We start from the raw sequence: 22,654 nt of genomic DNA on the forward strand, positions 1-22,654 counted from the left end.
TGGAGGTGACTAAGGTTTGATTACCAAACAGATTTGAGGCAAGAACTACAGTCAAAAAAGAGACCTAGCTGGTGCTGAGTTTTCTATGGCCTCTCTAGATGAGATTATCCCATTTCTAAAGAAACACTTAAAATAGAAAGGTTTCCACAAAACTTTTTAAAAAGAGAGATCTTTTAAAAATTTTTTAATTTATTTAATTTTAGATTTATGGAATAAAACAAGCATTTTCATAACATAGTATAATAAAAAAGGTGATTGAACATGAAACTATAAATCTATTATGTACAAATTGCTATTCCTTTTAAATATATAATAAAGTATCTGTTGTTTTTCTTCCCCCCCCCCCCCGCAGGGGAGAGGGTATTCTAGAGATGACTACCATTAGACACGAATATGAATATATATGTAAAGTCATTCTATACATACTATTATCAGTTCTTTCTCTGGATGCAGATAGCTTCTTCCTAACTAGATCCTTCGTAGTTAATTTGGGTATTTATAATAGTCAAAATGACTTATTTGCTCAAAGTTATTCTTAAAACAATATTGCTAAAGAATAAAAGGTCAAGAATATCAAGGGAGGGGCAGCTAGGTGGCGCAGTGGATAGAGCACTGGTCCTGGACTCAGAAGGACGTGAGTTCAAATCCGGCCTCGGACAGTTACTAGCTGTGTGACCCTGGGCAAGTCACTTAACCCCAATTGCCCTGCAAAAAAAACAAAAAACAAAAAACAAACCAAAACCAAAACAACAACAACAACAACAACAACAACAACAAAAACCTCTTGGGGCAGCTAGGTGGCGCAGTGGATAAAGCACCAGCCCTGGATTCAGGAGTACCTGAGTTCAAATCCGGCCTCAGACACTTGACACTTACTAGCTGTATGACACTGGGCAAGTCACTTAACCCCCATTGCCCTGCAAAAAAAAAAAAAGAAAAGAAAAAAAAGAATATCAAGGGAAGTAATGAAAAAAAATGCACAGAGAGGCAGCTAGGTAGCACAGTGGATAAAGCACTGACCCGGGATTCAGGAGTACCTGAGTTCAAATCTGGCCTCAGACACTTGACACTTACTAGCTGTATGACCCTGGGCAAGTCACTTAACCCCCATTGCCTTGCAAAAAAAAAAACAAAAACAAAAACAAAAAAATGCACAGGAAGGTGGGTTAGCCTTGCCAAATCTGAAGCTATACTCTAAAGCGGCAGTCATCAAAACTATTTGGTGCTGTCTAAGAAAAAGAGTGGGGATCAGTGGAATGGGTTAAGCATAGGAGACACAATAGTAAGTGACTATAATGATCTACTGTTTGATAAACCCAAAGACTCCTGCTTCTGAGATAAGAACTCACTATTTGACAAAAACTGCTGGGAAAACTGGAAGGTAGTATGGCAGAAACTAGGCATAGACCAACATCTCACACCACATACCAATATAAGGTCAAAATAAGGTACATGATTTATACATAAGGGGTGATACCATAGGCAAATTAGGAGAGAAAGGAATAGTTAACCTCTCAGATCTATGGAGAGGAGAAGAGTTTATGACCAAACAAGTAATAGAGAATATTACAAAATCCAAAATGGATCATTTTGGTCACATTAAAGTAAAAAGGTTTTGTACAAACAGAAGTAATGCAGCCAAGATTAGAAGAAAAGCAGAAAACTAGGAAATAATTTTTACTACCCGTGTTTCTGATAAAGGCCTCATTTCTAAAATATATAGAAAACTGAATCAAATTTCTAATACAAGTCGTTCCCCAATTGAGAAATGATCAAAGGATATGAATAGGCAGTTTTCAGATGAAGAAGTCAAAGCTATCTATTGCCATATGAAAAAATGCTCTAAATCACTATTGATTAGAGAAATGCAAATTAAAACAACGCTGAGGTACCACCTCACACGTATCAGATTAGCTAATATGACAAACAGGGAAAATAATAAATGTTGGAGAAGCTGTGGAAAAATTGGAACATTAATGCATTGTTGCCAGCACTGTGAACTGATCTAACCATTCTGGAGAGCAATTTGGAACTATGCCCAGAGGGCTATAAAGCTGTGCATACCCTTTGACCCAGTAATACCACTACTAGGTCTGTATCCCAAAGAGATCATAAACAAGGGAAAAGGACCCACATGTACAAAAATATTTCTAGCAGTTCTGTTTGTGGTGGCGAAGAATTGGAAATTGAGGGGATGCCCATCAATGAGGGAATGGCTGAACAAGTTGTGGTATATGAATGTAATGGAATATTATTGTGTTATAAGAAATAATGAGCAGGGAGATTTCAGAAAAACCTGAGGCTTAAGTGGACTGATGATGAGTGAAGTGAACAGAAGCAGGAGAACATTGTACACAGTAACAGCAACACTGTGTAATGATCAGCTGTGATAGACTTATCTCTTTTCAGCAATACAATGATCCAACACAATGCCAAAGGACTCGTGATGGAAAAGATGGAAAATGTTCCCCACATCCAGAAAAAGAAATGTGGGATCTGAATGAAGATTGAACCCTACTATTTTAACTTTTTGTGGTGTTGTTTTTTCTGTTTTGAGGTTTTTCCCTTTTGTTCTGATTCTTCTTTCACAACATGACTAATGTGTTTAATATGGTTGTGTACATATGACCTATATCAGATTGCTTGCCATCTTGGGGAGGGGAGAAAGAAGGGAGGGAAAGAGAAAAATTTGGAACTCAAAATCTTATAAAAATGAATGTTGAAAACTATCTTTACCTGTAACTGGAAAAAATAAAATACTATTAAGCTAAAAAAAAAAAACCCACTGGTAGCATAGAATGGACCCTTGTGTTGAAAACGCAATAATATTTAATTCAAGTTTTTCTGATCTCTCTTAATTTTCTATATTAAGAGCTTTGGAAATATGTGTTATTTTATTTGGAAACAAACTATCATCTTCTAGCCTGATATATTTGTGAACTCATTGATTATATTTCTGAAATGGAAAAAAACACACAAAAAACAAACAAAAAATAAAACCCAAACAATATTGCTGTTAATGTATACAACCTTCTCTTGGTTCTGTAGAGATCTTCAGAAAAGACATCATTGTGAAAGCAACATTCTCCCCATCCACATCAAATCTTTCCTTGTGTCTAAACTCAGTCCTGCCTTCCACAGCTGCCCAGTTACTTGATTTCCCAACTTAATCAAGTTCCCCTCTGGGGTAACACCCCAGCCCCACCTCCACCCCCACCCCAGAGCTATCAGGGCTCTTCTTTCCCTCACCCAAGGTTGTATTATTTCCCTGCCTAAGATTATCAAGGTCTGCCCTGGAGTTGGACCCAGAGATAAGGGGAAGAGCCAAAGTTTGGACTCTGAAAGCTTACTAGGTGTGAGAAGACCTTGAATCAGAAGTCCCTAGTTGGCCTCTGCAGATAACTCTGCTGTAGTCTTCTGTTATTTGATTCATCCTGGAAAACAGCAACAGATATCTTAGAAGGCGTTTCATCTTCTCATTCTACTCTCCTTACGAGGTTAAAGATCCCCAACTCTGCCCCAAGGAAAGGGAAGGAAAATAGGGCCTAGACTTGAAAGCTAGTTCAGCTGCTTACACTACTCTGCTAGCTATGTATCTACTAAAGAAGATCCTTCATTTCTCTGGAAGTGTTATCCCACCAGTTATCCCATATGAAAAGTTCCTGGGTTGGACTAAGAGGCTTGGTAGTTAGGGAACTGGGCTTGGAGTCAGGAAGACTTGGAATTGAATCCTACCTCAGATGCTGTGTGGCTCTGAGCAAGTCACTTAACCTCATTTTGCCTCAGTTTCCTCATCTGTAAAATGAAGGGATTAGATTTGATAATCTCGGGGCAGCTGGTTGGCACAGTGGATAGAGCACCAGCCCTGGAGTCAGGAGTACCTGAGTTCAAATCCGGCCTCAGACACTTAACACTTACTAGCTGTGTGACCATGGGCAAGTCACTTAACCCCAATTGCCTCACTAAAAAAAAAAAAAAATTTGATGATCTCTAAAGTCCCTCCCAGCTTAAATCTATGACCTCTTAGGATCCCTTCTTTCTTCAAATCCATTGATTTGAAGGGAGATGGAGTGCCCTTTAACCTCTCCATAAGAGCTGGTCTCTTTCTTCTTGTAGTCACACCCAAGAGGTTGGTGGTGACAGATTGACCTCTGTTCCTGCTCCAGATATTGAATTTGATTCATTCTTCTAACCTGCACTGAATTTTCTTCAGAGTATGGAACCTTGATAGCATACCTCATGTTAACCTTCATGTCTCTCCCATGGGGAACTCAGCATCATTTTCTTCCTAAAACACTAGTTTCCATTGATCCAAGTGAGGTTGACTTTACCCAAGCTGGAACATTCACCATTCAGTAAGAATCAGGACTGGTTCCCCTAGAGAGCAGGAGGAAATATGCCTAGGAGCTTAAAAGTATAGGAATTGTGACCTGACCCACTGGGGGGTCTTCACCAAGGTCATCCTCTATTTCCTCCTGCATCCATCATACCACTACATCCTCCTTTTCCAGAAATGCAGGAAAATAGCACCATGCTTAAGTGAAAATGACTTGGATTGGACTTTCAGGGCTTCCACTTATTGACTGTTTATCTTTGGGCAAGTCATTTCAATTCTTGGGCCTCAGTTTCTTTTGTTTCAAAAAGAGGGATGGGGGCAGCTAGGTGGCACAGTGGATAGAGCACCGGCCCTGGATTCAGGAGTACCTGAGTTCAAATCCGGCCTCAGACATTTGACACTTACTAGCTGTGTGACCCTTGGCAAGTCACTTAACCCCAATTGCCTCACAAAAAAAGAAAAAAGAATAAAAAGGATAACTACCTTACCAATTTTTAAAAATTAATCCCCTTTGTTCTTACATCACACAAATTTTCCAATATAACTCCTCATTCTCCTCAAATTCCCTCATATCAAAGGAAAAGTTAAATAATACCTATCACCCCAGCAACAGCCGTAAGACAGAATATACAACACTCCACACCTAAACTCCAGAGAGAAGGTGACGTGTGTCTCATCATCTGTTGTCTTCGACCACGATGGATCTTTGCCTTTTGTTTTTGTTTTGTTTCTGGTTTTTTGTGGGGCAATGGGGGTTAAGTGACTTGCCCAGGGTCACACAACTAGTAAGTATCAAGTGTCTGAGGTCAAATTTGAACTCAGGTCCTCCTGAATCCAGGGCCGGTGCTTTATCCCCTGAGCCACCTAGCTGCCCCCTGCATCTTTACAATTAACCAAAGTTCAGTTTTTATTCCCTCAAATGATTGTAGTTATTGAATATATTGTTCTCCTGGTTCTGTTTATTTTATTTTATTTTTTTTTGGCGGGGCAATGGGGGTTAAGTGACTTGCCCAGGGTCACACAGCTAGTAAGTGTCAAGTGTCTGAGGCCAGATTTGAACTCAGGTACTCCTGAATCCAGGGCCGGTGCTTTATCCACTGTGCCACCTAGCTGCCCCAGTTCTGTTTATTTGATTCCTCCCGTGCTTGTTATAAGGATCAGATGAGATAATGTTAGTGAAAATATTTTGTTAAGGTGTAAGGTACTATTTAAATGAAGGAATTTTTGTTGCCTAACTTAGGAGTGTGCTTATGCCTAACAATCAGGAGAATATTGCCCATTCCCTTGGCCTCATCTCCTCTTACTTGCCCAGCCTCTTGCTCTTGCCCAGCTGTCTCCAATTGTATTCTGAGTACCAATGAATAGACTCTTGTGCAGACTCTGTGCTTGCCTGCAATCGATCTTGCTGAGGCCGAAGAGCCTCATCGGGACTTCCTTCCCTCCTCCTCCCCAGAACCCTTTATGTTGGAGGTTCTCAAGAGGCACACCCACACACCCAACCTTCCCTAATGGGAAAACACTTTACTGTGTGGATGACACCTTGCGGCTTATTTAGAGTCCCTAAATCAGCTGTAGCCAATTCAGAAGATGGGACTGCCTGTAGAAGAGAGACAGGGTCGGTCAGGATGCTGCTCCCAGTTGCAGATGAGACAACTTAAGCAACCTGACTATATATATAATTCCTTAAAGAGCAATAGGGCAGGCGGTTGGAGATAAGGAAGAGGGAGTAATTGCCTTTTTTATACTTTCCTGGGGTGAGGTACATCAATGGCTTGAGTCCCAAGGACACATGCTACCCTCCTGGAGAGGTATCACTCTGCATCCCCTCACTCCTAAGCATGCACACACCTCTGAGGTTTACAACAAATACGAGACCAAAGAAGCTGGGACAACTTTCACATCCCAGAACTGGAAAGCAATGTTCCGGGGTTCTGAGAAATTAAACAAAATTGACTTCCAGGGATCCAGACACTCTAATGCAGTGGATAGCATGCTGGGTTTGGAGTAAAAGGACCTCAGTTTGAAAGTCTGGCTATGTCACTTATTACATCTGTGATCTTGGGCAAATCACTTCATCTCCCCAAAGCCTCAGGTTTCCTTTCTGTAAGATGAGTGGGAAGGCAACTAGAGCTCCAGTCCTGGAGTTTTAATTTTTTGTTGTTGTTTAGTCTTATCTGACTCTTCATGACCCCATTTTGGGGTTTTCTTGGCAGAGATACTGGGATGGTTTGCCATATCCTCCACCAGCTCATTTGTACAGATGAGGAAACTGAGGAGAACAGGGTTAAGTGACTTGCCCAGGGTCACCCAGCTAGTAAGTGTCTGAGGCCAGAGTTGACCTCAGGAAGATATCTTCCTTATTCCAAGTCCAGTGTGCTATCTATTGGGCCACCTCTCTGGGTAAGTTCACATAACCCTGTTTGCCTCAGTTTCCTCATCTGTAAAATGATCTGGAAAAGGAAATAGCAAACCACTCCAGTAGCTTTATGACAGACCGTCTCCTCATTTTACATAGGGAAACTGAGGCACAAATAGATTGTATAACTTACCCAAAGTCATACAGGTACAAAATAGTAAATCACAAATTGAAAGCACAAGTGTTCAATAACTACAAAGGCTGGGGATCAGTCAGGTCAGCAATCTCTGGACTTAATTCTGAAAGGTTTCTAAGAGAGGATGATTTTTTTCCCATAGGAACTCTAGTATTTTAGCTAAAGTTTAAAAGGTACTTAGAAATTATCTAGTCCTATCTCCTCATTTTTATAAATGGGCAACATCAGGCCCACAGAAAATGACCTGTCCAAGGTCACCCAGCCAGCTAGAGCCAGTCTCAAGGCCACCTCTCCAGATTTCCTCATCAGACCAGTAGAAAGTGCCAAAACAAAGATTCTCATGCTCTTTCCCCTGGCTGTACCATCCTGCTGGTTCTTGAAAAGGAGGAGGAACATCAGAAGACAGATATTAAGGAAAGAAAGAGCTCATGAAGATGCAAGAAATTCTTCCGGAGACTAGGGAGCCCCAGCAGCAGGCCCACAGCTGTAATGCTACATGCAAAGACACACTCCCAGGCCTAAAGGCTTATAGGTCCCTTAAGCAGAAGGTACAGCTAAGAGCTCAAATCCCCACCCCGTGGCAAGGGGCCTAAATCTCCCTCGGAATCAGGGGACATAGAACACAACCTGGTTTTGGTTTGGTTTGGTTTTTTTCACTAATTTTTTTCAGATTCTCGATAAACTGGCTCCAAGATGCATTGATTGGCATTGGATGTAAACTGGGTGGAGAATAAAGAAGGGAAACCACTAAATGAGTCCACAGAATCTCAGAGCCTGTCTTCCTTCTACGTGGTCTGATTCCTTATATGAAAGAAGGGAACTCTGAGGTTAACCTTCTCATTTCACTTTATGACCTTTTTTTTTTTTTCAATTAACAATCATTTATTTCCCTTCCTTCCCACCCTCCCCCAAAAAAAGAAGAAAGAAGAAAAACAAAACTTCCGAAACAAATACCTACTCCTATAAAATCAATTCTGACACTGGCCACCCCCGAAAATGAAAATGCATGTCTCATTCTAGATCCTGATTCTGTATCACCTCTATGGCAGGAGGCAGATAACTATCAATTATATAGCACGTTAAGGTTTGCAAAGCACTCTCCTTCTGTTAATTCCTTTGATCCTTGAAACAATCTTGAGAAATAGGAACTATTATTAACTGCATATTACAGATGAAAAAACTGAGACTGAGAGAGGTTAAGAGATTGCCTTGGGTTGTTGTTCAGTCATGTTGGACTCTTCATGACCCTGTGAACAGCACAGACCATGGGTTTTCTTAGCAAAGATACTAGAGTGGTTTGCCATTTCTTTCTCCAGAAGATTAAGGCAAATAGAAGTTAAATGACCTGCCCTGAGTTAAAGTGTCTGAGGACAGATTTGAATTCAGATGTTCCAGACTTCCCAGCCCAGCACTCTTATACATTGGGTAAACAGAGGTTAAGTGACTTGCCCAAAGCTATACAGCTAATAAGTGTTTAAATCGGGATTTGAACTTGAGTGTTCCCAACTTCCAGCCCAGTGCTCTATCCACTGAGCCACTTGGCTGCCTCCTAGGCAAACAGAGGTTAAGTGACTTGCCCAAGGTCACACAGCTAATAAGTGTTTTAATCTGGATTTAAATTCAGGTGTTCCTGACTTCCAGCCCAGCGCTCTATCCACCGAGCCATCTAGCTGCCTTTCACAGGATCATGCATCTTTTAAATGTCTGGAGAAGGATTTGAACTCTAGTCTTCCAAACTTGAAAGTCTAGCTTTTTATTCACTGTACCCCCTCCTTGCCTCATGCTTCTTCAGTCCTTTGGAATCATCAGTCTCCTCATTTTACATAGGGAAACTGAGGCACAAATAGATTGTATAACTTACCCAAAGTCATACAGGTACAAAATAGTAAATCACAAATTGAAAGCACAAGTGTTCAATAACTACAAAGGCTGGGGATCAGTCAGGTCAGCAATCTCTGGACTTAATCCTGAAAGGTTTCTGAGAGAGGACGATTTTTTTCCATAGGAACTCTAGTATTTTAGCTAAAGTTTAAAAGGTACTTAGAAATTATCTAGTCCTATCTCCTCATTTTTATAAATGGGCAACATCAGGCCCACAGAAAGTGACCTGTCCAAGGTCACCCAGCCAGCTAGAGCCAGTGTCAAGGCCACCTCTCCAGATTCCCTCATCAGACCAGTAGAAAGTGCCAAAACAAAGATTCTCATGCTCTTTCCCCTGTGCCGTGCCATCCAGCTGGTTCTTGAAAAGGAGGAGGAACATCAGTTTGCAGAGAGGAAGGAAAAGGTAATTCTGGGCATGAGAAAAGACATGTAAACCATGGGGAGGGCAGGATTGTTCAAATATGGAGCGTATCCTGTTTCCTTTATTGGCACAGGGGAAGGGCTTTCTTCTTTGGGAGGGGCAGATAATCAAAACTGCTTTTGATACACACATGATATCCTTTCATCTTCACAATCCTCAGTGATAAACAAGGAAGGTATTATTTTCTCTTTGAAAAAAGAAAATGAAGAATTAAGTGACTTTCCCAAGTTGACTCAGCAAGTTAAGACTAGAGCCTAAGCCTTCATATTCCTAGTTGTATTCTTTACCCTACATGCCTTTCTGATTGTGAAGGCTCCCTAAAGGAGGCAGGTATTAAAAGGATGGCAAGAGGATAGTTTCACAGGTGACACTGGAGAAAGTGGAGAGGAAAAGGCCAAAGAGAAGATATAACATTAAGAGTGGTAGGATGAGGGGCAGCTAGATGGTGCAGTGGATAGAGCACTGGCCTTGGAGTCAGGAGTACCTGAGTTCAAATCCAGCCTCAGACACTTAACACTTACTAGCTGTGTGACCCTGGGCAAGTCACTTAACACTTAACCCCAATTGCCTCACTAAAAAAAAAAAAAGAGTGGTAGGATGAGATGCAAAGGAATAGAACAAGAGATGAAGGAGGTCAGTGTGGTGGTAGTCACTCAATAAGTAAATAGGTGCTTAGAAAGCACCTACTATGTGCCAAACACAGTACTAGGTATAAAGGATGCAAATACAAAAAAAAAAAAAGGCCCTGGCTTCAAGCTCAAATTCTATTGTAAAGAGGACATGTGCAAAGAAAATTAAATACAAAATATAAGCAAAGTAGATACAAGGTAATTTCAAGGAGGGTGCTAGCAAAATAGGGAAATCACAATAGACTCCCTGTAGGAGCTCAGCCTTTGTGCTGAGCTTTGAGAAAACTGGGGATTCTCTGAGCTCTAAGTGAGAAAGTAGCTCATGCCAGACATGGAGCAAATGTAAGGCTCGCAAACGTAAAATAGAAAGCCCTCAACCCCTGGGTCAAAGACTGAGGCCTCTTCCTGTTCCCCACTGGCTTTTTCTTCCTTCTCAATGCTAGGCTAGGTGCATAGAGCTATCCCACTCATATGCCACACATCCAGTCTCCTCCAGGTACCAAAACCACACATACCTGTTGATAGTTCTAGGTCACCAAATGAAAAAGTAACAATGGATAAACCACAATGACAATTTAATGTCACCAGAGTTCAATGGCTCCAAAATGGAATCTTCTTTCAGGCTCCCTTCTGGATGACTGATGCTCTTTGGCACTTTAATCCCTAAAGTCATAGGAGAGGGGGCAGCTAGGTGGTGCAGTGGATAAAGCACTGACCCTGGATTCAGGAGGACCTGAGTTCAAATCCGGCCTCAGATACTTGACACTTACTAGCTGTGTGACCCGGGGCAAGTCACTTAACCCTCATTGCCCCACCAAAAACAAAAACAAAAAACAAAACAATAAAGTCATGGGAGAAAAAGCAGCTAGGTGGCACAGTGGATAGAGTACGGGTACTGGAGTCAGAAAGACCTGAGTTTAAATTCAGCTTTACACACTTACTAACTCTGTGACCCTGGGCACGTCCATTTAATCCTGTTTGCCTCAGTTTCTTCATTTGTAAAATAAGATGGAGGAGGAAATGGCAAATCACTCCAGTATCTTTGCCAAGAAAAGCCTAAATGGGATCATGGAGAGTCAGACACAACTAAAATGACTGAACAACAACAACATGGGAGGGGAAAAAATGAAAGAAACAGGATGGTATTCAAGAAAATTGTTCATACCCTTTGATTTAGCAATCCCATTTTTGGCATGGAACCTAAGGAAGTCTGAGAGTCATTTTGTGTAGAGATGATAATTGAACCCATGGGAGTTAATGAGATTAGAGAGGAGAGGAGAGGAATTATACTAGTGCAGTAAGAAGCCAGGTAGAGGTGGAGGTGGAGAGGGAAGGGAGGAGAGGGGTGGGGAGGGAGCAGGGATAGAACCAACTTCCAGCTGAGGGTCATGCAAAGAGGATACAGTGATGGCCAAGACCAGCATCCACAAGGGACCACCAGGAAGACTTGGGACAGAAGCCAGAGATTGAAGAAGAGGGTGAGACCTAGTTTGGAACTGCAGACCACAGAGGCTATAAGATTAAACAGGTCCTATCTACCACATCCAAGAATGTAGGAAAAAACAGAGCCTTGCCCTGGCACAAAGTCTCAATTCAGGAACTGAGGTCGGAGATATAAATAGAGAGAAAATGCTGATAAAATGTGAACATAATGAAGAACTGCTATGGGTTAAGAGAAGTCCAAGAGAAAAGAAGGCCAGAAAAAGAGTGTCATTTGACAAGTACAAGCAGAGGGACAAAAAAGATTGGCTGCAAGGATTCCAAGAGTGACTGGGAGAAGTGAAGCCAATGATTTTTTAAAATGAAATTAGAATGGAATTAAGAGCTCTGGAGGAAAAAATTGGAAGAATAAATATCTTAGAACATAAGATAGAAAGCCACCCAACTTAGCCGTTCATGGAGGTGGGAGGTCCCCAGGTGTTATATACTGCACATTTTCAGACTTTTTTTTTTTTTCGGGGCAATGAAAGTTAAGTGACTTGCCCAGGGTCACACAGCTAGTCAGTGTCAGGTGTCTGAGGCTGGATTTGAATTCAAGTCCTCCTGAATCCAGGGCCAGTGCCTTATCCACTGCACCACCTAGCTGCCCCCCAGATTTTTTCAATGTGTCCTTCAGTTGTGCTGATTTTTTTCCCTCTCTAAAACACAGTATTTGTATATGGGATGGTTCTCTAGGAGGGGCAGGGATCAGTGAGATAGTTAGTTATATTAATAAGCGGAAATATCAATAATAATTTTTTAAAAAAAAAGAACATGGGATAGAAACATTTACCCAAATAGTAGATTCTCTGAAGAAAAAAACCCCAGAATGCAGCAAACTGAAAACAAAGTTAAAAAACTGAGAAAAAATAGAAGACTATATCAAGGGTTGTTGTTTAGTTGTGTCTGACTCTTCATGACCCCATTTGGGGGTTTTCTTGGCAAGGATACTGGAGTGATTTGCCATTTCCTTCTCCAGCTCATTTTTACAGATGAGGAACTGAGGCAAACAGGGTTAAGTGAACTTGCCCAGGGTCACACAGTTAGGAAGTGTCTGAGGTCAGATTTGAATTCAGGAAGATGAGCCTTCCTGGTTCCCAGCCCTGTGTTCTATACACTGTATCACCTAACCCCTCCCCCCCCTCCCATGTCAAGTATCCACTATTAATAACAACTGACCTGGGCAACAGGTTAAGAGAAGAAAATTTATAAACCACTGAAAACCATTTATGAACCCCAAAGACCAAAACAAAACAAAAGAAAAAACTGGATGGCATTTTTTTTAAGGGGCAATGGGGTTAAGTGACTTGCCCAGGGTCACACAGCTAATAAGTGTTAAGTGTCTGAGGACACTTTTGAACTCAGGTCCTCCTGAATCCAGGGCTGGTGCTTTATCCACTGTGCTACCTAGCTGCCCCTAGATGGCATGTTTTAAGAAATCATAAAAAGAAAACTACCCCAGTTCTATTAGATCCAGAGGACAAAGTGAAAATAGAAAACATCTACCAGTCTTATTCTTTTTTTTTTTTTTTTGGTGAGGCAACTGGGGTTAAGTGACTTGCCCAGGGTCACACAGCTAGTAAGTGTCTGAGGCTGAATTTGAATTCAGGTCCTCCTGACTTCAGGGTCAGTGCTTTATCCACTGCACCACCTAGCTGCCCCTACCAGTCTTATTCTTAAAGCAACCTCAAAGTGAAAACATTTAGAAATGTCCTAGCCAAAATCTAGTGCTTCCAGGTTAAAGAAAAAAAACAACAAACTGCCAAGTCCTGAATAGAGCCAATAATGGCTCCTTTGTACTGTTTTCATTATTCAAATTCACACTATTCAAAGTTATAATATATGTAAAATATATCATGGAGTACCCAGGGAGGATCAGAACCTCTGGTATGAGGGCTTACCAAGCCTTGTTGACGGGCTGTTCATCCCCCTTTAGCTTTCAACTTCACCCAACTCTTACTTGTGGTTAGGAGAAGCTGCAGCAGGCATAGCAGCCCTATCCAGGTAAACCATCTTGGCAAGTAACCAACAGGCCTCTGTCTACCCCAAGCATGTGAAGAATTCCTCTGGCAGAATGGGTAGATAAGAACAATTTGTTCAGTTCTGTGGCACTCTTAGAGCTTGGTCAGGCATCAGAGACTCCAAGGTTATCCATTGCATCCAGGGCCATCGCCAGTCATCTTGACTTTTGTCCTGCCATTGGACTTAGATGACTGGAAGAGAGAGTGAGCTAATGGCTTCCGGCAACATAAAATACACATGTGAGAACAGAAGGAAATATAGAAAGGGGTACAGACAGACACGGCAATGTTGGTATTGCTGTTTTAAATGTAACATATACTTTTTTTAAGATTCAAGCTATAATCAAGTCAAGAAATCAATGAGCACTTAATATTTACCTGTACTGACCTCTGGGGATATGAAAAAAAGCAAAAATTGTCCATTTCCTTAAGGATCTCACTGTTCTAAAGAGAAGACATCTTGCAACTATATATAAACAAGCCATATAGCATATAAATTGGAGATAATCACAGAGGGAAGTCATTAGCCTTAAGGGGGAATGGAAAAAGCTTTTTGCAGAAGGTTCAGGTTTGATTATGCATGTCCCTCCACCCTTCCTCCCCACTTTAATAAAATCCAGTGGTTCCCTATCACCTCTAGGATCAAATATAAAATCCTCATTTTGACAGCCTCAGACACTCACTAGCTGTGTGATCCAGGGCAAGTTCACTTAACCCTGTTTGCCTCAGTTTCCTCATCTGTAAAATGAACAGGAGAAGGAAATGGCAAACGACTCTGCCAAGAAAACCCCAAATGGGGTCACAAAGAGTTGGACACAACAAAAAACAACTGAACAAGAAAACCTTTTTGATATTCATTACCTGGTGCCTTACTGCTTTTCCACTCTTTTTGTTTGTTTTTGCGGGGCAGTGAGGGTTAAGTGACTTGCCCAGGGTCACACAGCTAGGAGGTGTCAAGTGTCTGAGGCCGGATTTGAACTGAGGTACTCCTGAATCCAGGGCCCGTGCTTTATCCACTGTGCCACCTAGCTGCCCCTTTTTTCCACTCTTTTTGTACTTTATTGACCCCCTCTTATTCTTTAGTTCAGTGATACAAGCTTCCTTGCACAACACAGTTAATTTTCCCACTCTATTTTCATTGTTTATTCTCCAAGTCTGTAATTCTCTTCATCCTAAACTCTGCCTTCTGGCTTTCTTAAAGTCCCAGGTAAAACCTTACCTTCTACAAGAAGCCTTTCCTGATCCCCTTAATGTTAGTGCCTTCCCTCTGCTACTTATCTCCAATTTATCCTATCTATATTTTGTTTGTGCATAGTTATTTATTAACTGTGAGCTCCTTTAGATCACAGACTGGGTTTGGTGGGGTGCCTTTATTTGCATCCCCAGTACTTAGTAGGTGCTCAATAAATGCTGTTGACTGATAGGTAGGATTTTAGCTCAGAGTTGGAGGAAGCTAGAGACTGAGATCAGGGAGAGAATTTCAAGCATGGGGACAACCAGTGAAAATGCAGTCTGGAGATGCAGTGTCATCTGATAGATATTCACAGTTTCATTTTTTTTCTGTTCTTTACATATTGAAACGTTCACAGCTTCGTGGATGTTTGTCAAGTTCATTTTTTAAAAGAAAAAAAATTTGAAAAAGACTTTTTAAAAAGAGACTCTTGGTCATCTTCGAAGGAGCAGTTTCAGGAAACCAGATTAGATTGCAAGGGGCTGAGATGGAGGAGATGAGAAAGGGGAGACAATAAGAGTAGACAGGATTTTTTTCCCCTAGAATTTTCAATGTTCACACAGTGAGGAAAGATACAGCATACAGTCTGAGAAGATGGTAGGATCGAGTGAAGGATTAATAAAAATGGGGGAGACCTAGGCATGTTTCTAAGCAGTACAGTGACTGGAAAAGGGGATATTGAAAATGAGAGAGGGGCAGCTAGGTGGTGCAGTGGATAGAGCACCGGCCCTAGAGTCAGGAGGACCTGAGTTCAAATCAGGCCTCAGACACTTGACACTTACTTGTTGTGTGACCCTGGGCAAGTCATTTAACCCCAATTGCCTCAACAAAAAAAAAAAAAAGAAAGAAAATGAGGGAGACTATAGCAGCTCTTTTTGTGGTGTCTAAGAATTGGAGATCAAAGGAATGCCCATCAATTGGGCCTGGAAAGACATATGAACTGATGTGTAGTGAGCAGTATAGTGAGTGTAGTGAAGAGGAGTGTAGTGAAGTGAGCAGAACCAGGATGAAGAATTGTGAATGGGGGCAGCTAGGTGGCACAGTGGATAAAGCACCAGCCCTGGATTCAGGAGGACCTGAGTTCAAATCCGATCTCAGACACTTGACACTTACTAGCTGTGTGACCCTGGGCAAGTCACTTAACCCCCATTGCCCTGCCAAAAAAAAAAAAAAAAAAAGAATTGTGAATGACTTAACTAGTCTCAGCAATGCAATGATCCAAGACAATCCCAGAGAACTAATGATAAAGCATACTATCCACCTCCAAAGAAAGAACTGATATTGATTGAACACAGACTGAAGCATACTATTTTTCACTTTATTTCTTTCATTTTTTTCTTTTATTTGAGTTTTCTTGTACAAAATGGTAATGTTTTACAAAGTGGCACATGTATAACCTATATCTGATTGCTTACTACCTGGGGAAGAAAGGAGGGATAAAATTTGGAACTCAAAACTTTAAATAAAAATGTTTATTATTTTTAAATTTTTTTTGGTAAGTGTCTGAGGCCGGACTTGAACTCAGGTCCTCCTGATTCCAGGGCCAGTGCTCTATCCACTGCACCACCTAGCTGCCCCTTATTATTTAAAAAAAAGAAAGAAAGAAAGAAAAGAAAAGAAAATGAGGGAGGGGTATCTAGGTAGCTCAGTGGATAGAGCAACAGTCCCAGGAGGACCTGAATCCAAATATAGCCTTAGACGTTTATTAACTGTGTGACCTTGGACAAGTCACTTAACCCCATTACTTCCCCCCCCCCCCCAAAGAAAAAAGAAAATGAGGGAGAAAGAGGGAATGATGGAAAGGACAAGTAAACTCATGGAGGAGAAAGGAGGAGATTGGTCCAGTGTTTTAAGCAAGAAGGGCTACTCTCTCCACCCCAGACTTTGAGTAAGAGAGGAAAGAGTTGGAGTTGATTAAGACATGATTTGAAGTGTAGAGATGGGTAAAAAAGGGAACTGGTAACATTGCCTCATTTTTTTTTTTCAGTGAAGTACAGTATGAGACAATGGGTTCTGGGAGGGAGAGATGGTCCAAGGACAGAAATGGTTTGAAGAGAGAATGAAGGGAGACAGTTAAATCAGGGAAGGGTTAAAGGACTGGCAGGCAGCAGAGAAGGCTGGTTGAGTTTACCTAGCAAATTTGTAGTGGCTTCATCAGCAGTCGTTCTGCATGTTAAGCTGTAGTGGGCTGGTAGAAGCCTGGGAGCTGAGGGGTAGGTAATCCTGGGTTAGGAATTCACCTACATCTCATTCCTTCAAACTAAAATTCTCAAAGAATTCTAGAAACCTAGGTCCCTTTCATCTGTCCCCATCCCTTCCCCAACAACTTGAGTCTTTTGTCTCAATACCCAGGGTAGACAAGAAGTTAATTTGAAGGGAGAGGGGAGTTTGGAAAAGTGGGACAGAACTCTTGTGACCAGAATATAATACAAGTCACCCACCAGTCCAAACTGTTGCTTTTCCAATTCCAGAAGCAAAAGACCAAATGAGAATAAAACCCAATTACCCATCTTGGATTAAGTTTCTTCTTCACTCCCTGCTCCCCCCCAATCCCCTTTGGTTTCCAGTAACTGTCTGGGATGGAGTCCATAAACTTGAAGTGAGCTCTTCCCTTCCCCCTTCAATCCTTCACTCTTTAATGGGGTTGGGAGGTGATTAGCTATTCTAAGAGCTGACAGCCTCCTCTGCCCCTCTGTCTCATAATGCCTATCTCAGAAGCTTTAAGGAGATCATGAGTCAGGAAAACTCCAGTCCAGGGGGAAATATTTCTTGCCATTACTTTGAGGGGGCAGGTAGAGAGAAAAAAAAAATTTTAGGGAGGATTTCATCATCAGGGCTAGATGTTGGCTCTCTGCTAGAAAGGTCCCAGGGTGGACCTTTGTGGGAGTAAGGGATTCCACTCTTACTTAAGGAATTCTCAAATTAATTTAAGTCGGAAAACCGAGGGAAATTCAGCAGAAGAGGAGCCTGTGGCATGGGGTTGGAAAATGGGATTTTTGGGGCCAACTCAGGTTATCTCTTTCCTCTCCTGCACACTCAATAAGACTCCTTTCTGGAGGTCCAGGGCCCAGGGCCTGGCTAGCTTTCCCACTGGAATCAGTGGTCAGATTCACATGGAACTCAAAAAAACTCAAGGCTTTTGGATTTTGAATGGAGGAGGCCTAAGCGTCTGGGCTGATGTTTCCAAACGCTATTGGTCGCGGCAGGGCGATTACATCACCCCGGAGAGCTTTGGGAGGGAGAAAAGCTGGGAGGGAGGAAACACTAAGGGAGAGAGAGAGACAGACCGAGAGAGAGGAGTGTCAGAATAGCGCCTAGAGAGACACACGGAGACAGAAAGAGAAAGAAAACTGGAACAAGCCTTAGGAATTGACATGGGCTTTCCAAACTGGAGGCGAGCCGAGCCCGTGGAAGGAAGAGCAGCCGTGAAATTGGGGGAAACAGAACAGCCCGAGCAGACCGAACTCTGGTGATTGAGGTAGGGGGAAGTGGGGAGCTCACCACTTCGGTGACCTGTTCCTACTGTGTACTGACACTTGTCTGTACCCGGACGACCTGGTGGAGGTGGTTTGGAGGATTCAAATCCCGAAGGAGAAGCAGGACGCCCACAGGAGGGGGTCCTGGGGTACCGAGAACGCAGAGAGGAGCGGGGCACACCCCCCAACCACCCCCTGGGGCCAGAGATGTGGATATCCTAGGAAAAGCCCTGGATTGGTCGGGGAGTACTCTACCCCTCCCCCATTCCCACCTATGCCAACCAAGCCCCTTTCTCTCTCTCTCTCGTGCCCGCCGGCGATGCCAGGTTAGGGGCCGGCTAGCCTGCTCGTCAGACCTCAGCCCTAGGGGTCCCTTTCCTTCCCAGTCCCATGCGTGCTGGGAAGTGCTATAGGAACTCCGGTAGCCTTAGAAGGGGTACTGGCAAAGCTGGACACCGCTAAGCTTTGTTTTTATTTGGCTTTCAAGAGGAGGAGGGTGTAAAAGGGGAATGAGTTGGTTAATCCTACCCACCTTGGGCTGCGGACTCTGGAATTTTCTCTCCCCTAAATCAGCTGACCTATTTCCCCAAAGCCCACCTGGAAGTCGACCCTTGCCCTGAGATAGGGGTGTGTATATAGGGTGGGGAAGGAGTTGGCAAAAGTGAAAGGTGTGGATCAACACCCCTCCCCTCCCCCCAGCGGCGCACAACCTACGATTCTGCTCTGAGAGGAGCGTGTAGGTGTTTGATATAGTTGTCCGTGAGTAACACGGAAATATTTCCCTGTAGTAACCCAGGCTCGTACGTACGTGTGTGTACACACACACACACACACACACACACACACACACACACACACACACACACTGTAGCGCCACTACATGTCACCAGGCTGATTTTTTTTTTTAAGGAGGGGACGGGAAGGAAGCAGCAGCCTAGAAGGGAACCCTAAACTGTGCGGATTATTCGCTGTCCATTTTCCCCCACCCTTATCCGCTCCCTTTAGGGACCTCCCGTTAGGAAGGACAGTCCTCCAGCGCTCTCCCTTTGTCCAAGGTTGTGTGTACATGTGGTTTTGGGGGGGAGGGTAAGAGTTGGGGAGCCCCTATCAGCGCAACGCACGGATTGCAGCGTCCCTTAAAATCCGAGGAGGAGGGGGTGGCCGCGCCCCGGCCGGGTGGAGAAGAACGGGGCCAGAACGTTGCTTCGGCGGGTTAATGATTTAATCGTCCTTCCCTGAGCCTACTCCGAGACTCGGCCCGCCCCCCCCCCCCGCCTCTGGCACCGCCCCCGGCCTTGGAGCGCCCCCAACTGGGACATCAACTTGCCCCCTCTTTCTTAGCTTCTCTTTTTACGCTGTCTTCTTCGGGATTCGGGTCTCCCGGGGTGAGTCGAGAGGGAAGCTGGGCTGGGCTGATTTTTTTAGAGGTAGGACTAAAGGGAGATGTGTTTGTGTGTGAGTCACCGAGCCTGCGTGTGTGTGTGTGTGTGTGTGTGTGTGTGTGTGTGTGTGTCACTGAGCCTGCCTTGGTGGGTGTGTGAATTTCAGTCACTGAGCCTGAGTGTGTAATGTGAATTTCAGTCAATGAGGCTGAGTGTGTGAATTTCAGTCACTGATCCCGAGTATGTGTATTTCTGCCTCTGGACCAGCCTCAATGTGTGTATATTTCGGTCACTCAGCCCCTGCCTTAGCGCGTGTGTATTTCAGTCTTTGAGCCTGCTTTCCTGTGTGTTTCAGTCACTGAGCCAGCTTGAGTGTATGTATATGTTGGGTGGGTGGATGCTGGCTGATTCAAACCAGGTTTATGGGATTCCCTTGAATGAGGCACGTTGGCCCTGTTTTTTTAAAGTTTTGTTTTTTCTTAAGTGAGGAAGGAGGGAAAACGAAACACTCCCCCCCCCACCCCCCTTTCCTCACAGTCTTCCTCTCTCCATTCTGTTTCCTTGCCCCCACCTCCATGCTCTCTGCTTGTTACCCAGGTAGCAGTGGACGTTTGGGTTGGGGGAAAAGGGGGCAGTTTGTTATGTCGAGGCCCCACTGGAAAAAAAGAATGCAGATGTTGGGGTGCCAGGGAGAAATACATTGCTTTCCATCTGTCTACAGCTAATGGGGTCTGGGAGAGGTTTTTCCAATTAGGAGTCTGGGAAGGGAACAATGAGGGGCCCAGTTACGGGAGTTAGGGTTATAGAGTCTGGGTTTCTAATAACTTCCCTTCTAATCTTCCCTTCCCCCACCTCCATCACCAATTCTTTGAAACTGCATCTGGGTGGAATGGAGGAAGGTACTCTCCCTGCTTTCTGACTAGGGACACCAAGAGAATGAACTGAAACTAGAGAGAACAAAGGGGACAGGATACAAAGAAAGGACTGAATAATACTCTCCAAGAAATCCTCTGTTTTCTTGTTTTCCTTGTCTATAGATTTACAGGCTATGGCTGATTTTTCCAGGCTTCCCTCCTGACTTGCCTTGCTTGTCTGAACGGTTCCATGTGACCGTTGCATTACCAGATTATGTTTTTGTGCTTTAGGGTGTTTTTTTTTTATCTTATCCTCTGAACTTGGACCTTGTCTCTCCACCCTTGCCCTAAGGCTAGCTGCATCTTCGTGCAGGGGATTGGGGCGCTCCACAGTTCAGTTTAGGGAGACACCTGAGTAGCTATCATGGGCTTTATCTTCCCCAGGTGATGATGGGCAAAAATCTTCCCTGGAGCTTTTAGGGATAGAGAACTTAACTTTCTGGGTTAAGGGACTAGCGATAAAGAGGAGGCTGCACTGTAGTGTTTTGTTATAAGTCTCAAATCTTTTTGTTAAGCATCCCCTTGGCATCTGATTTGATTTAGAGGTCTTCTAACTGTTGATTTGCTAATCCAAGTTCCTTATTCTTAATTTGGATCTCTTCTTTGGGGAATCACTTATCTTTTTGTTCTTCCTTGTTTTTCCCTCCCCACCTCTTCCCTAATAAAAATTCCCAAGGGTATTTTTTTTTGTTTACTCCTTAGGAATAAGAGACTTTTACTATTATACCCACATTGGACATTACTCTTATGGGTTTACACCAATATGGCTAGTTCATACACAGACCAAGCCAAGTCCCCAATGATATTTTCTTCAACTCAACCTCCTACTCTGTAAAATGAGACTAACCTCTTCGGAAAAGAAATTTTGCTGAACGATCAAAATACAAATTAAACTGCCTGAGATATTCCACCTTGCACACATCAGACTAGCAGAGATTACAAAAAGGGAAAATGGCAATTGTTGGAGGCACAGGGACACTTCACCATGTTGGTGGAACCATGAATGTTCCAACCATTCTGGAAAGTAATTTGAAACTATACTCAAAGTCTCTAAACTGTGTATACCCTTTGACCCATCGACAGCACCATGAGGCTTATATTCCAAAGAGATGAAAGATGGGAAAAGGACTCATATGTGCAAATATACATAGAGCCATTGTAAAGGAAAATTACTGGGAACTATGATCAATGCAATGACTCCCCAGAAGGTGGTGATGAATTTGGTTTCTCACCTCTCAGGAGAGGTGATGGCCCTTTGGGGCAGAATGAAACATTTTTTTTTCCCCAGACATGGCAAGTATATGGATTAGGATTTTGACAAGAAAGATGAGTGTTCATAAATCATAAAAAAGTAAACAAGAGAGCAGGAGGTGGTCCAGAAGGGGATAATAGACAAACAGGGAACTGTGGGAACTACCACAGGGAACTGTGGGAATACCATGTTAAATTGGAGATATACACACAAAAAAGGCTATACATAGTTGGGGAAGGCATCTTGTACATATAACCTTTGTATTACAACACCCTTCTCCTCCCCCCCCCCCCCCAACTTTGCTCTGCATACAGTAGATGCTCATTTGATTATCACAGAGCTAGGTGATTTCTCAGTATATTTTCAAACATCTGCTTTGTGCCTTTTGGGAGCTTTTAAAGGGCATGAGGATCCCTCAAGAGTGTTCATTCCTTTCAGGGATCCTGCATTTCCAGAGGTAATTACATACAAAATATATAAATGCAAGAATTTGGGGGAAGGGGTCAGGAAGGGCCTCATGTACACAATAACATCAAGCTGAACTTTGTAGGAATTTAGGGACTCTGAGAGGTACAGAGGTGAGGAAAGGTGTGCATTCTAGGCACGAGGGGGATGGCCTATATAAAGGCAGAGACAGGGCAGCTAGGTGGTGCAGTGGATAGAGCACCCACCCTGGAGTCAGGAGTACCTGAGTTCAAATCCAGCCTCAGACACTTAACACTTACTAGCTGTGTGACCCTGGGCAAATCACTTAATCCCAATTGCCTCACTAAAAAATAAAAAAAATTAATAATAATAATAAAAGGCAGAGACAGAATGGAGTGTCATGTGTGAGAAACAGCAAAAAGGCCAGTTTGACTGGACGATGGGTATAAAGGGGAATAATGAATAGAGAATGAAACTGAAAAGAAAGGTTGGACCTGGTGGTGAAGGGCCTTCAGTGCCAAACAGAGGGATTTGTCTTTGTGCTTAGACATGGGCTTTTAGGAAGATCGCTTTGACAACAGCTGTGGAGGATGGCTTGGGAAATAGAAAAACTGGAAGAAGAACCTTTAGTTAGTCTCTTATAATAGTACAGCT

The 22,654-nt window shown here is 43.0% G+C and overlaps 1 protein-coding gene across 3 annotated transcripts in view; it reads left to right on the top strand.

Annotated features, from left to right (window-relative positions):
• The first annotated feature begins 17,811 nt into the window (after positions 1-17,811).
• The window catches only part of CDC42EP4 (CDC42 effector protein 4), a 30,035-nt gene continuing 25,192 nt past the window's right edge, over positions 17,812-22,654 (top strand). Inside the window, exon 1 of one of the 3 annotated variants that reach the window (XM_044005156.1) lies at positions 17,812-18,028. The gene's annotated coding sequence lies outside the window, so the exon portion shown is untranslated. Of the gene's footprint in view, positions 18,029-19,330; positions 19,454-22,654 lie in introns of those variants that run through there. The other 2 variants (XM_044005157.1, XM_044005158.1) reach the window with 2 other exon arrangements.

The sequence above is a fragment of the Dromiciops gliroides genome, chromosome 4, assembly GCF_019393635.1.
Source record: "Dromiciops gliroides isolate mDroGli1 chromosome 4, mDroGli1.pri, whole genome shotgun sequence".
NCBI classification, from domain to species: Eukaryota; Metazoa; Chordata; class Mammalia; order Microbiotheria; family Microbiotheriidae; genus Dromiciops; species Dromiciops gliroides.